This window comes from Camelus bactrianus, chromosome 20 (assembly GCF_048773025.1).
Source record: "Camelus bactrianus isolate YW-2024 breed Bactrian camel chromosome 20, ASM4877302v1, whole genome shotgun sequence".
NCBI lineage: Eukaryota > Metazoa > Chordata > Mammalia > Artiodactyla > Camelidae > Camelus > Camelus bactrianus.
The window spans coordinates 16,785,783-16,798,124 of NC_133558.1; the positions used below are offsets into that span (position 1 = coordinate 16,785,783).

The 12,342-nt window shown below is 39.9% G+C and overlaps 1 protein-coding gene and 1 pseudogene across 3 annotated transcripts in view; one reads left to right on the forward strand and one right to left on the reverse strand.

Annotated features, from left to right (window-relative positions):
- The window catches only part of LOC105084186 (cytidine monophosphate-N-acetylneuraminic acid hydroxylase), a 216,769-nt gene that overhangs the window by 81,160 nt on the left and 123,267 nt on the right, over positions 1–12,342 (reverse strand). The window contains exon 3 of one of the 3 annotated variants that reach the window (XM_074348187.1): positions 72–171. The exons of the other annotated variants lie outside the window; for them this stretch is intronic. The gene's annotated coding sequence lies outside the window, so the exon portion shown is untranslated. The remainder of the gene's footprint in view (positions 1–71; positions 172–12,342) is intronic. 3 annotated transcript variants of the gene reach the window in all.
- LOC123614107 (KATNB1-like protein 1) overlaps positions 1–12,342 on the forward strand; it is a 30,551-nt pseudogene that overhangs the window by 4,645 nt on the left and 13,564 nt on the right.

A 12,342-nucleotide genomic window follows, 5' to 3' on the forward strand; every position in this document is an offset into this window, starting at 1 on the left:
TTACATCAGCGCAACTCAAGACCGCTCCCAAAGAAGGAACGCAGCATTTACAAAAACAAAATAGATATTACCTTTACTGTTTACCACTGGAGAAGCTGTGTTGTACGACATGAACAGTCCTTTCCCGTCTGACACGATGGGTCCTTTACTAATGAGGACAAAAAGTATCACCTGGAAAAAACCCATTACCGTATTAATTATAAATAAAGATCCCTTAATCCTAGGTCCCTTCTGGGTACTATGAAACAACAAAAAGAGTCTGGGTATCTCCATTCTGTTTCACATACTGTCGCCTTGGAAAGAAGCTTTTTAAATAAATCTATGCATGAAGGTAGTAATTGGTAAGACAATATTGTGCCAAGTAGGAAATGATAATAACCTAAAACATGAGTCAGTTGGTCCATCTCAAGAAATAAACCTGATGCTTTCTAGGGATCATGTAAGGTTTTTTCCCATGTTATAATAACAGTGACTTAGACCAGATTAGGAAAACCTTTGACCTTGAAGATATCAAACACGGGCAGCAGAATGAGGAATTTTTCCAATCTGAATTTCTGGTAAAGATTTTTATCTGTTGGCCTAACAGAGGAAATCTTGTCTTATGTCTAAGATTCTTTTTATCAGCGTCCCTTCCTGTGTTCAGATCACCAGCAGCAACATTCTGTGGTCCTCAAGTCAGGCTGCAGGGTAGGTAGTTAGAACCACAGCAGTGGCTCCAGCACCAACAAAAACACAAGGTCGGACCGCAGAAAATGAGTCAGAAACTGAGGCTGATGCAAGTTCATGGCGGGCCTGCAGTTTGGAAATCGGACCAGTCCTTGCCTTTCCGTTGTCCCCAGCAAGACCTACAACTGTGTAAGTTCCATTCAGACTTTCATGGCAGGAATCAGAATTCCCCTACAACTCTGAGTTTAAGACCATGCCTTCCACACAGAACTTTATTCCCTGTGTATCCCAACACTCTAAGTTTACTTAATTGGACTTTGGGAAGTTTTGAACCATCACTGCACCAAACTTCTAAATCACAAGATTTGGTCAATTGTTGGTAAGTTTCTCAAAAACCAACACCGTGGAGGAAATGCAGAGGCTGTTGTAACTTCTCAGGCATGTTATGCAGGGGACACATCACGGCATCAGTATCAGTCAGAAGCTCAACTTCCGGCTCAGAGACGCTTTAAAACAAGTTTCCAAAGGAGGAGTTTTCAATGAAACCTTTCCAGCTGAACTGAATAGCGTAAGTAACCCACAGATGGTCATGCTCAGACTATCAACTAAGAACGCTACACACCACACATTCTTATCACACATCTTTAGCGTCTTCATTGTCCATCAGAAACCAGACCTTTTCCAGAATGATATCCAGTGAGTGTCTCTAACTCCAAACCTAATTTTCATGTTGGTTTTGGGATGCTGCTTAAGATAACATTGCAGAACTGAATGATAAAATTGAGTAAAGTTTGGTGCCAGCAAGCTCAGAGAGGCATTGATGCACACTGTTCAGACCGTCATTTTGATCTTAGAAGACAATTTTAAAAATTAAATAAGTAGACATCAGCATTAAAATAGAAACTGTGCTGCTACAAATAGTAATATACTGCATGTCACCTTATCCTGAGCGTCATATTGAATGAAATACTTTTAAAGGGGAAAATGAGCATTTCAGATGCTTCCAATAAGACAAAATTTCTCTATTTAAATCTGTTATATCAGACTAAAAATGAAACATATGAGGTTTGAACTTCTCGACAGTTATTAGTAAATCAAACACAAAGTTAAAAAAAAACAAAGATCTACTGTACAGCACAGGGAACTATATTCAATTTCTTATAATAACATATAATGGAAAAGAATCTGAAAAGAAAAAAATATATATGTATGCATGTGTATAACTGAATCACTTTGCTGTATACTTGAAACTAATATTGTAAATCAACTACATATCAATAAGAAATTATTTTTTTAAAAACCCACAAAGTTAAACTAAAATTATTTCCCTGTATTTTTAGCTTCTGTTTTTCTCTCAGATGTTAAAATAGTGATGTTTTTATAAAAAGGAAATCTCAATGCTTTTCTCTTTCACTGTTTAAGTGCCTCACAATTTTTTTTTTTGCCTATAACATTGTAGGATCTATAGTTTATATATATTATGCCATTTTTCTCATTAAATTAAATTAGTATATTTTCTGCATACAAATATGTATTAAATCTAATCATTTTGATCAATTCTGATATAACTACACAACTCACCTTCATTCAGATATTACAGAGTAAAAGGCAAATAATGATTGAAAAAAGAAGTATTACATAATCTAAAGGCTTCTAGATTCTAACATTATGTGCTTTATAGTGAAAAACTTCTGAAAAGAAAAAGATAATCTTTCCTAGTTTCTTTTTTACTTTTTGGCTTTTACCTTTTATTTTTTTACTTTATTTTTAGCTTTTTTTTTTTAATTGAGTTATAGTCGTTTTACAATGTTCTGTCAAATTCCAGTGTAGAGCAAAATTTTTCAGGTATACATGAACATATATATATTCATTGTCACATTTTTTTTTCTCTGTGAGCTACCATAAGATCTTGTATATATTTCCCTATGCTATACAGTATAATCTTGTTTATCTATTCTACATTTTGAAATCCCAGTCTGTCCCTTCCCACCCCCTGTCCCCTTGGCAACTACACCTAGTTGTTTCTTAATATTTACACAAAATGTTAAGATGATAGCACATTTTACATGTGTTTTCAGAAGAATTTTTACCTTTATTAAAATCTCCATAACAATCATTGAAGGATGCATGGCTGTACTTTAAAATTTTTGCAATATGAAAAAAAAATCTATTGCTAAATGCAACCCTTATTAAATTGTAATCAGGATGGAAAAAAGGGTTAATGAAAAACTACATAAGACAGAAAAAAGGTCAGACTGCTGAAGATTCAACACTTTAGAAATGAGGGTTTGGGTTACCCAAGGCGGTAAAGAGTCTTGGCCAGCTGAGATCATGGCTGAAGATAACAGAAAACACGCAGTAGTTTTCAGAAGGAGGAAGTTCAAATATCAACTGTCATTCTCTTTTGGTTTCCTAATACTTCTTGAATTAGTTTTTGATCATTTATATTTTCTAGAAGACACTGCATTTTGTTCAAGTTTTCAAATTTTGGGGTAAAATCATTTATAGTAATGTCATGGTTTTAAAAATCTCTACTGTATCTGTAGTTACATATGTTTTTCATTCCTAATATTGTTTATTAGTACATCTCAAATGTGAAAAGGCAGCTCAAGAGACACCCTTGTGCTGTAGCACCACCTACTGGAAAACAAAAGAAAGGCCTCTAATTTCTAACCTGTTGAATTATTAGAATCAAGTTTAAAAAAAGCTTTACCTAAAGAAGAAAGGTGTTGGCTACTTCAAATGTGCCAGCAAAGGAACAACACATCAAGCATGATGAAGAACCACAGTAACGCTGTGTCACAAAAAGAAAATGACGATCCTTCAGAAGCCAAACTTAAAAGTCACAGAATAGTGCATACCATCTGATAGAGAATCCCAAATCGCTGTCGTGAAGAAACTCAACAAACTACAAGAAAACTCAGAAAGGCAGTTCAATAAATAAAATTAATGAATAGAAGCAATACTTTACCAAAGTGATTAAAACTCTGAAAAAGAACCAAACAGAAATCCTGGGTCTGAAGAACTCAGTGAACAAGACGAAAAATGCATTAGAAAGACAACATGGAAGAGAGAATTAGTGAATTTTAAAGTAGAAATCTAGGGCGGAGGGTGGGAAGGGATAGACGGGATTTCAAAATTGTAGAATAGATAAAAAAGATTATACTGTATAGCACAGGGAAATATACACAAGATCTTATGAGAGCTCACAAAGAAAAAAATGTGACAATGAATATATATATGTTCATGTATGACTGAAAAATTGTGCTCTACCCTGGAATTTGCCACAACATTGTAAAATGATTATAAATCAATAAAAATGTAAAAAAAAAAAATAAAGTAGAAATCTAGAAATGATACAGGTAGAAGAGGAAAGAGAATTAAGATCTTAAAAAATGAGGAAATTCTATGGGAACCCTCCAACTTTTTAAGGAAGGGCAACATTAGGATAATAGGTATCCCAGAAGGAGAAGAGAGGGAGAAGGATACAGAGAGTTTATTTAAAGAAATAATAGCTGAGAACTTCCCAAACCAGAAGGAACTAGACATACAGCCCGTAAAGCTAAGAAAACGCCTAATTACCTCAATACAAAAAGACCTCTCCGAGACACATTATATTAAAACTGACAAAAGCCAATGACAACGGAAGAATTTTAAAGGCAGCCAAGGGAAAGGATGGTAACCTACAAAGGAAGCCCCATTAGGCTATCAGCAGATTTCTTAGCAGAAAGTCTACAGAGTGAAATGACATTCTCAAAATACTGAAAGAGAAAAACTATCAACCAAGCATACTCTATTTAGCAAAGTTAACATTCAGATATTAAGGAGAAATAAAGACTTTCCCAGACAAACAGAAGTTGAGAAAGTTCACCAACAGTAGGCCTGCCTTATAAGAGATGTTGAAAGGAACTCTTCTACCAAAAACAACAAGGCAAAAGTACACAAAACTTTGAGTAAGGTGATAGACAGAATTAGAAAGTTGCAACTCTGTGCAAGAGGGGAGCAGACCCAGTGACTTGGAGACACCAGCAGGATTAGGTGAAGACAAGGAGGAAGGTGACCAGAGATGGCCCTTGTGGAAGAGCAGGGTTGAAAAGTTTCAGGAGCAGTAAGATCTGAGAACCAATTCAGTGCTTTATAGACTTTCCTGTCTGCACTGTGGTTCTTTTTTTTTTTTTTTTTTTTTTTTCATGTCTTCAGTACACGTAAATACTACAGGGATTCTTTGGGGTGATGAAAAAAGGAGCTAGTGACCATAAGACGGACAAACTGGCCTGGAGAAAGCTGTAATAGCAAGGAAAGCAGTTATTCATTAATAACTGTATATGAAAATAAAGGGCGCAGACTCTCCTGGTCATATCCGTCACATGCATGAGCTCTGAACTCCCTCGCCACTGATTAAAATTTCAAGACCAGCAGGTCCCCAAACTCATGCAGAGACCCAGGAGTCAGACCCAACTGTGAAGCCACACACCAGTGGTGGTTAGATGACTAAGTCAAACAAGTTCTAGAAGGAAGGAAGGGGTATCCCAAATAAAGAAATGATTGGGATTTATGAAGTCAGATAAAACAGCTGGCATCTCGAATCCCATTCTAAATGAAAGACTGTATGAGGTTTGAAAAGTGGGGTTAGAGCAACATCAGAAACGTCAGATATCAGCTTGAGGTTAACTGAGCATATCCAGTTTGGTATCCATGGGCCACCACGTTCAGAGTAAATAAACGATAACATTCATCCCACTGAGTCTTTTTATTAAACAGAAAACACAAGAAGAGTGGGTCAAATATTGAGCCAGTTTTGGGTGACATTTGAATTGTATTTCTGAACTTAAGGAAATCAATGTCAGAGGATCATATCCGACAAGATGCATCTGGATGCTTCTGGATGAAGATCACCGTGGACAGACTTTAGAAGATGACACCCCAAATTCACTTATAGGAACTTTCAGAAGTTCAAAGATACTTATTAAGTGGAAATTAAAGTTTCCTGGGAGTATTGCTTAGGACCCTGAGAATACAAAGAGCCCATCATTCCCATGTACCCAGGAAGAGGAACAGGGGAGAAGGTGGGAGCAGCCATGTGAGGTGAGAAGTGGAAAAAATACCTCTGAAGCTGTGTGGATATTCCCTGAGAACCCAAGGGCTTGTTGTCACTCAGAATGGGGGCCTAAATCCTGCATCTCTGAATGTTAAAGTAAGGGGAAAAAAAAGTGGCTTTGGAAAGCCTGAAAGCATGGGGACTTAGGTGACCTCTACAGCTGTTATTAGAAATACCAATGACAGAGTAATCATTCCAGAACAGACCCACCTGCAGGGTCAGGGAGGATAAACAGACACACATATCCTGGACAGCCAACAGAAGTCCAGGAGCTCGGAGCCAGAACTGGACAATTGCCCTGACCACATCTAGGGGAGAATGAGTATTCATCACTGGAAGAGCGCTGCATATAATTTGTGATATTGTGAAGGAAAAGCCCAGCTGGGCTAACGAGCTAAGTCACAAATCTAAGTGTGATAAGTGTCGGTTTACTGATCTAAGTTCTGCTGGGCTAACTCATAAATCTGAAGTTTAGTGTCAGTTTACTGGGCTAACAAGCTAACTTGTAAATCCAAGCTCAACAAGTGTTAGTAACGTGATCTGTTCCAAATTGATAAGCTCCAGTGTACCGATTCCTTGCTTTTTGTTGTTTGAACCTTATTGGCTAATAGTCCCATACTTGTAATTAACCCTATAAAACCTCATGTGCACATCTTGGAGGTGCTCAGAGCTTCGGAGCAGAAGCCCCTCTGAGCCCGCCGGCGTAATAAATCTGAGTACTCCAACCCTCCGAGTGGTGCTTGTTTCTTGGCTGGCCTGTCATTTCCGTAACAATATATACATCCACGCATGAGTTATGTGTTTAGGAAATTGTACCTAGTTCTCCTCCCGTAATGTATGTTCAGTTTCTGTCCATGAATGATAGCAAAATAAAATTCATAAAATCCTGAATTAAGGCATCCCCCCCCACCCTGGGGTGTGTGAACAAGGACCCCCTCAGCTGTCGGCAATCCAGATTCTAGTGCCTAGAATGTGCAGCATAAACCCACTGAAGCGCCAGCTGCTTGAATCAGAATCATCTGGGGAACTTGTTAGAAACAAATCTTTTAAAATATATTTATTTTTATTGAAGTATAGTTGATTTACACTGTGTGAGCTTCGGGTGTAAAGCAAAGTGATTCAGTTATACATATTCATATATATTCTCTTTCAGATTCTTTCTTGTTATAGGTTATTACAAGATATTGAATATAGTTCCCTGTGCTATACAGTAGGTCCTTATTATTTATCTATTTTATATCTAGTAATGTGTATATGTTAATCCTGAACTCCTAATTTATACTTACCTCCTGGGGAAGAGGGATGCCTTTTAGGAAGGTTACCCCTTTCCGCTTTGGTAACCATAGTTTGTTTTCTATGTCTGTGAGTCTATTTCTGGAAAAACACACATCATTAGGACCCATCCCAGAGCCACTGAATCTGGGTTTAAGGATCCGCCTTAGGCAACTCCCCCAGGTGGTTGTGAAACAAACAATCATGGGTGGAGCTCACGTTCCATAAGTAGTAGCTGAAGGCATCCCCTCTAAGGAGGATCTGGATTCCTGACCTTTCTAAAAAGGGTTGGGCAGGAGCTTCCACCCTAGATCCTGCCCTAGGGGCTCCAAGAGCCTCAGAGCTGACCTTTGAGGACCAGATGACACTGACCCTCTTGAGCCAGACCTAGGATTTTCCCAAATAGTTGAGAGAAAGAGGGCTTCCACCAGCACCTGTGGGATAGGCAGATGGAGCTCCGTTCTCTGGATTTTAACCACCCCCCACTCCCCGCCAAGGAACTCTGTGCACAGGTTGGTAAGGAAACTGGCCTGCCCACCCCACGGTCCTGCAGGATGGGAATTCCCTCTGAGACCCTAAACACCCCTCCAGGTTTATGACTGAAAATAATGGAGGACAGAAGGAGCTACTTCAAATGCCAGGGAACAAGGTTTGCTCTGAGGTTTGCTTTTTAATATGGATGTAGCAGGAACATCTAACTAATTGCCTTTTCTGTGTCCTTGAGGGAGCCGCTGGGCTGCACTGCCAAACATCTGAAACCTCAGACACATGTGTTTTTATAGTAAAGGAGATAGACCTCTTAGTTAAAAATAAACAATAATAATATGCCAACGTTAGTTTCTTAGTTCTGATAAATACACCATGGTAATAGAAGTTCTTAACAACAGGGGAAATGGGTATATGGGAACCCTCGTCCTTTGCAATTTTAAATTTGAGATTTTTCTAAAATAGAAGTTTGTTGAGGGAGGGTATAGCTCAGTGGTAGAGTGTGTGCTTAGCATGCATAAGGTACTGGGTTCAATATGTGAAGGAAAGGCCCAGCTGGGCTAACAAGCTAAGTCACAAATCTAAGTGTGATAAGTGTCGGATTACTGATCTGAGTTCTGCTGGGCTAACTCGTAAATCTGAAGTTTACTGTCAGTTTATAGGGGCTAATGAGCTAAGTCACAAATCTAAGTGTGATAAGTGTCGGTTTACTGATATAAGTTCTGCCGGGCTAACTCGTAAATCTGAAGTTTAGTGTCAGTTTACTGGGCTAACAAGCTAACTCGTAAATCCAAGCTCAACAAGTGTCAGTAACGTGATGTGTTCCAAATTGATAAGCTCCAGTGTACTGATTCCTTGCTTTTTGTTGTTTGAACCTTATTGGCTAATAGCCCCATACTTGTAATTAACCCTATAAAACCTCATGTGCACATCTTGGAGGTGCTCAGAGCTTCGGAGCAGAAGCCCCTCTGAGACCGCCAGCGTAATAAATCTGAGTACTCCAACCCTCCGAGTGGTGCTTGTTTCTTGGCTGGTCTGTCGTTTCCGTAACAAATACACAGTACCTCCATTAAAAATAAGTAAAAACTTAATTACCTTCCCTCCCCCCACAAAAAAAAAAAAAGAGAAAAATCTTATTTCTTGGGGAGGGTATAACTCAGTGGTAGAGCACATGTTTAGCAGGCAAGAGGTCCTGGGTTCAATCGCTGGTACCTCTGTTATAAATACTTACATATATATATATATACCTAATTACCTACCCCGCTAAAAAAATTTTTTTTAAAAAAGGGGGGAGGGTATAGCAAGTGGTAGAGAGCATGCTTAGCATATATGAGGTCCTGGGTTCAATCCCCAGTACCTCCTCTAAGAATAAATAAACAAATAAACCTAATTACCTCCCACCACCAAAAAAAAAAAAAAAAAAAAAGGTTTGTTATAAGTAAGTAAACAAATGGAAACCATGTGCTAGCACCTGTAGGGCCCAGATGGGTTTGTCTCAGACCCTGCCCCTTCCCCAGGGTCTGGCCTCTCAGCTCCCATGATCTGAGGAGTCTCATTCCACCATCACTCAGCATGGTGTCTCAGCCCTGGCTTTCCTTTCTAGTGGGGTGAGTGGTACTTTTTATATGTAGTCTGTACTTAATCCTTCACACCAGCCCATCCAAGCCATGCTGGCTGTTTCTTCCAGTCCTGCACCTCCAGCTCCACCCCTGGGAAACGAATGTTTTATTTCCATCTAGTTAAAACCATAAGGTTGAAATGATGTGGAATTAATTTGCCTCTAAGATTCAGAGAAATCTGAAATGTGTTTCCTCTCTATTAATGTTCTTTGTGTCGCTGCCTCCTGTAAGAATCACATGAAGAGGCGGGGAGGGCTTAGTGGGAGAGTGCACACTTAGCCTGTATGAGGTCCTGGGTTCAATCCCCAGTGCCTCCATTTAAAAAAAAAATAGGTAAGTTAGTAAGTTAATTAATTAATAAACCTAATTACCTTCCCCCTTCAAAAAGTAAATTGAAAAAATAAATCTATAAAAAAAACTTATAAAAAAAGAATCCCACGAAGGGAAGGGTAGAGCTCAGTGGCAGAGTGCATGCTTAGTGTGCACAAGGTCCTGGGTTCAATTGCCAGTGCCCCTGTCACAATAGATAAATAAACCTAATTCCACCCCCCCATAAAAAAACAAAAGCGAATCACACTAGACACTGGGGGTGAAAAAGAAAATTTGAGGGGCTTATCGGCTTTATTTGAAAAGCTTTATAAGGACACAGTGTCTTTTGTTTTTTCTTTTTGGAGGGTGGGTTTTTTAAATTGTGCTTTTTTAAGAGGTAACTATTCAGAGGGACAATTCTGCAAAAAATTTTACAGCGAATTTTGGGCTCTTTTAAAACTCCCATTTCAGAGAATATGAAGGAAGTTGGGGGAAATGTTCTCTTTGTGAGGAACTCTGAATGGAATGCATTGCGTGAGGCCAAGGAAAACTTCATTTGGGTAAGATTCTGATTGTATTCTTCCTTATCACACTGGAGAAGTTGACAACTTATATTTTACTGCTCAAAAAAAGAAAAGGCTTAACTTGTTCCTGATGCAGCACTCAGGAGTGCCTAAAAGCGCAAGTGGAAAAAAATTTTGCCTATTTTTCTTTGGAAACTGTTAACCCATTGTTTATTTGGAACCAGCCTACGGGGACATGCAGGATCCAGGAACACCAGTGCTGACCAGTTGTGGATCCAATACGTTAAGCACACAATGCTAAGAACTTGAGCTTGCCTTGAGATTGACAAGTCTTGGCCCCTGCAATGTTCCCTCTAGAAGCATGGCATGTATTAAAATACCTTCAGTATGAGGCAGCAGTCCTCAGCTGAGGGTAATTTTGACTCCCCGCTCCACTCCCGCAGACATGTGGTCATGTCTGGAGGCAATTTTGGTTGTCACAACTGCAGGTGGGGGTGGGGATCAGGAAGCTGCTGGCATCCAATGGGTAGAGGCCAGGGGTGCTGCTAAACATCCTACCATGCACAGGGCAACCTGTGCAAAGGAGCTTCCCACCTGAAATGTCAGTAGTGCCAAGGCAGAGCAACTCTTTCAGGTTTCTTCAAAACTGGGAAAACATTATCATTACATTGTGACATGATTAGTGTAGTGTTCTAAGTCGGGTACAAGTCATGTGTGGTCCAATTGGGGTAATCAGAGAAAGTTCCAAGCCTTCAAGTGGGTTTTCTGTGGTCCAGGGTACCTCAACTTCTCCCGAGTCTTAGGGGTCATCTAGAGTCCCTAAATACTGTATTTCTATATTTCAGTGAAAAAGTAGCTGGTGAAAATCTTTGCCTGGCCAAGTAAATCGATAGCTCTAGGTCTCAGTTTTCTCCACTGGAAAGTGACAAGATTCATTCAGAAGCCCCAGGCTCCCTCCTGGCTGTGAGTAACTGACAGTTCTCACCCTGGCTCTCCGCCTTGTAACCCCAAACCCCATAAAACACGATTCTCTGTCTTCTGTGGTTAAATCATTCCTGTGAGTGTCTGTCTCCCCCAACATGCATGGAAATGCAGCATTTTGTGTATAATTCCTGGGGATCCAGATGTCCCCTGAAAACCCCCAAGGATACATGGGTTCCAGACTAAAATTTTTTTGTTGAAAGTTTCCTGAGCAACAAAATCTTGTGCTGGGTCTATAAGAGCTCTTGGAACCTGACCCAGCTGTGTTTCCAAAACTATCAAGCTCTTTCCCACATGCCACCCTCCTCTGTCTCTTGTTTTTCTATCATGGAATTGTGTTTTCTTTCGCTACTGCTGCTTCGCCAAAATCATTTTAGCTAATCTCCTGACCTTGCCAAAATCCAACTCATGTAGCAGCTGTTCTAACCTACAGAGCACCTGGCTCTCACCACTTGCTCTAAATCCTAGAGAATGTTTCTGGTAGGTTCCCTTAATCTAAAGGAACTGCCAATGAGTGTGTCCCTGAAGCCCTGGGGGTGAGGATCCCTGCTTGATGGTGCTGAAGAAAGACCACTAGGGAAGTCTGCTGTAAGGCAGCAGAGTGCAAAAAAATTACATCAGTGTGCACAAAAAATGGCCTGATTCTACCCAGAAGAGAGGTGCCAAGCTGTGAACAGGGCCTGAAGACCCAGAAATACCAGCTCAGTAAGGTAGCCATGGGTGACTATTAAAGACTTGGAATGTGGCTAGTCCAGCCTGAGATGTGCTGTCAGTGTGAAATACCACCAGATTCTGGCTACTTAGCACAAAACAGAAATATAAATATTTCATTAATAACTCTATATTGATTACATGTTGAAATGATGATATGTGGGTGGATTAGGCTAGGATCTAAGATCTGGAATATAATTTTAATAGTTTAGTACATGGTCCCTTAATGGGTACTATAGATCTAATATTTGTGGCCCCCTCAAAAGTCATACATTGAAACCTGCTGCCTAATGTATGGTATTAGGAGGTGGGGCCTTTGGGAGGTGCTTAGGTCATGAGGGTGGAGTCCTCATGCATGAGATTTATACTCTTAAAAAAGAGACCCCACAGAGCTCCCTAGCCCCTTCTACTATGTGAAGACACAGCAAAAAGACAGCCATCTGTGAAGAAATGGGCTCTCACCAGACACCACATCTGCCAGTGCCTTGATCCTGGACTTCCCAGCCTCCAGAACTACGAGCAATAAATTTCTGCTGTCTGTAAGCCACCCAAATTATAGTATTTTTGTTATAACAGCCCACATGGACTAAGACAATGGGATTACCAGTGCTGATGCTACAACCGTAAATCCTGCATCAGATCCCACTGGGATGTTGGTGACCAAGTAGCTATCATT